General features: G+C 40.0%; 1 pseudogene; it reads right to left on the bottom strand.

Moving 5' to 3' along the window:
• The window catches only part of LOC107555989 (tRNA pseudouridine synthase-like 1), a 78490-nt pseudogene that overhangs the window by 9676 nt on the left and 65291 nt on the right, over nucleotides 1–3523 (bottom strand).

Below are 3523 nucleotides of genomic sequence, written 5' to 3'. Positions count from 1 at the left end.
TGTGTGTGTGTGTGTGTGTGTGTGTGTCCTGACAGCTGAGAGCTGCGTGTGAAAAACTCAAAATGACCTGCTGAAGGGATCCCAGTGTGAGTTGGTTTTAAACATATGTCCCAATGGCTTTTGAGGGAGGCATGGCGTCTCTTATGCATGCCCAAGGTTTCCACTGTAATATATTTTAAAATGTAATTTATTGCTGTGACACAAAGCTGAGCATTACTCCATCATTACTCCAGTCTTCAGTGTCACACAAATCATTTTAAGATGCTGATTTGCTGCTCAAGAAACATTTCTGATTATTATCAATGATGAAAACTTCTCATTTTTGTGAAACCCATGATATATATTAATTTCAGGATTCTTTGATTAATAAAAAAAGTTCAAGAGAAGAGCATTCATTCCAAAAGGAAATCTTTTGTAACATTATAAATGTCTTGACTGTGACTTTTGATCAATTTAATCCTTGCTGAATAGAAGCATTCATTTCTTTCAGTTGTTTCTGAATGATAGAGTACAGGATATATCCCAAATCATCAAATATTGAATCCTCCTTTATATTTTTTGTGACTAAAATAATGTTTTCTTCAGAACGCTTGATGTGGACAGTATAAAAACAGCCACTCTTCACCTCGTCTGACAAGCTGCAGTCTGTCCCTCAGCTCAGGACAGAAGGAATGAGCAGCCCGCTTTTGTCAGCATCATGCTTTAGTCCAACATCTGTTGCCTAGCAACAGTCTCATTGCACATGCCTAACTGAAGAGACGACTGATGAAACACCAGCCTCAAAGACTGGACATCCACTGTGTTATAAAGCCGCTTCGCCTTTCATACTGTGTGTTTGCATTTCTACACAATATTATACAATTCCTTTAGCTGGTAGCTGGCCAGTGGTTGAAGAACATAAGGCTTACTATATGAAGTCATAATTAGGGTTATTAATGGGTTTATGGCTGGAGAAGGAATTTATATTAGCAACTATTGACAGCATGTTGTAATTGCTGATCCATCAATCGCAGATTAGACGAGCTCCGGCCTTGAAGTTCAGCCATATATCTTTCTAGGAAATCAAAGGCTATTTATATGCTCCCATGCCGAATAACTCCACATTTGCTCAATGAATCCCTCACCATGCTGTTGAAAAGTGGCTATTAAAATAAAATGACAGAATTAAATGAGCAAATTGTGGGATAAACTGCACTTCATTTCATGTTGGTAACTCTGAAATATATTATTGATTTGTGACTGACCATTACATCGACCAGGCCAATTAATCTGATAAAATGTATTTAGTGAACTGAGTATATTGAGTGAAATAAATAGAATCATGGGCAAGATTTTCAGGGATTATTCATTTGAAATTCAAGGATTAGTTCACCAAATTCAGTCATTATTTACTCACCCTCAAGTTGTTCCAAACGCATGAATTATCTTTCTGCTGAACACAAAAGAAGATATTTTGAAGAATGTTGGTAACCAAACTGCTTCCAGCAACTGTTTGGTCACCAATATATCGTCTTTTGTGTTCAGCAGAAGACAGAAACCCATACAAGTTTGGAACAGTTTTGAGGTTGAGTAAATCATGACAGAATTTTCATTTTTGGGTGAACTATCCCTTTCAGTCTAGTAGACTTTGGTTATAGTGAACAAGACATCTTGCTGTTTTATGGTGCTTGTGAACTGAGTATATTGAGTGAAATAAATAGAATCATGGGCAAGATTTTCAGGGATTATTCATTTGAAATTCAAGGATTAGTTCACCAAATTCAGTCATTATTTACTCACCCTCAAGTTGTTCCAAACGCATGAATTATCTTTCTGCTGAACACAAAAGAAGATATTTTGAAGAATGTTGGTAACCAAACTGCTTCCAGCAACTGTTTGGTCACCAATATATCGTCTTTTGTGTTCAGCAGAAGACAGAAACCCATACAAGTTTGGAACAGTTTTGAGGTTGAGTAAATCATGACAGAATTTTCATTTTTGGGTGAACTATCCCTTTCAGTCTAGTAGAATTTGGTTATAGTGAACAAGACATCTTGCTGTTTTATGGTGCATTGTTGAGGCTTTTGGAGCTCAACAGTGCTCACTCACCATGACTGTATGGAAAACAGCAGCATGAGCATTCCGTTAAACTTCTCCTTCTGTGTTCCACAGAACAAAGTTTTGGGTTTGAATGACATGAAGATGACTAAACAACCTCAAGGGACCGATTCCTTTAATTACTGATGTTTGACAATATATTGACTGTTAAACTGAAGAAACATCTTTACAAAAAGAAACTTTCGGTAGACAAATACTTCATAAAACAGTTTTGAGAGCTGTGAAAATGACGTGATCTAGGACCATCATACAGTGCGTGCCATTGCAAAGACTGCTGATCTATCCCTCACAGCCTCATGTTAAATTCAATATGGCGTCTAACCTGATAAAGGTCTATTGTGATGATTCTGAATCCCCTGGAAATCATCAAAGCACCAATGAAACTTTGCTTCCTCTAATCTCTGGCTTTGCCGCTTTTTACCTAGCAAGAGGAATCCTACCTGTGAAAGCGTCTCTGACTGAACGAGACCGCAGGTTCCAGCTGGGTCTTCTCTAGGGTCTTCACTGGGCTCTTGAAGGGCGTTTCTGAGCTCAAGGCACGGAAGGTGCTGAAGTCATGGGTTCCTAACAGCATCGCATCGATACTGAGCCTCCTGTGGGGAGAATGAAGTAATGGAGAGCATCAAACTCTGCATATACACTGAGCACAGTGTAAATGAGCTGTTGGACACCGTGCTGTAACTGTTAAACGTGACATATCATGAAAATCGGACCTTTTCTTCGGATGTATGCGCTCAGAAAACCGTATATCAGAAGTTTAAACGAATAAGGTTTAAAACGCATGATTTCAGTGCGATACACATGATAATCAGAAACAAAACAGATGGTTTTTTAGCAGGTATGAGCTGTAATGGCGGCACCTTTCTGAAACGCGTAGATTTTTACAAAGCTCATTGGTCTGAAAAGCGAGGTGTGCTCTGATTGGCCAGCTATCCAGTCCCTTGTGATTGGCCGAATACCTCAAGCGTGTGACGGAAATGTTACACCCCTACCATCTGTGATGCCGTGTCACGGCCGGAGCGACAAGACAAAAACATTAAAACTCATTATAAACAAGGCATTTGTTGCATCCAGTGGGGACATAATTACTGATTATAATGACTTATACTGTCTTTTTACGCGTTGCCCAGGATCAGGAAATGGTCCTCCATAAAATGTGCTGCACACATCTGAATATTTGGGTTGAAGGGTCCTTGAACAGTGTTGTAAATACAACTTAACCACTGATTTCTAGTCGTGTCCTCTTTTGGAAGGCCAAACAAAGTAGTTTCGCTTTTACAACAAAACAGCGTCACAAACCGCGGCCTTGAGTAAGCGGAGGCCGGAGGCCTAGAGTGAGCGGAGACCGGCTTGAGTGAGCAGAGGTGGGCGGGTTTGAGAACAGCGCGGCCGGCGGATTCGACGAAGGAGCGTCCGGAGGGCTTGC

The sequence above is a fragment of the Sinocyclocheilus grahami genome, unplaced genomic scaffold, assembly GCF_001515645.1.
Source record: "Sinocyclocheilus grahami isolate Dianchi unplaced genomic scaffold, SAMN03320097.WGS_v1.1 scaffold552.1, whole genome shotgun sequence".
NCBI lineage: Eukaryota > Metazoa > Chordata > Actinopteri > Cypriniformes > Cyprinidae > Sinocyclocheilus > Sinocyclocheilus grahami.
Note: the sequence above shows the minus strand (reverse complement) of the source record. Positions and strands in the feature narration are given on the sequence as shown.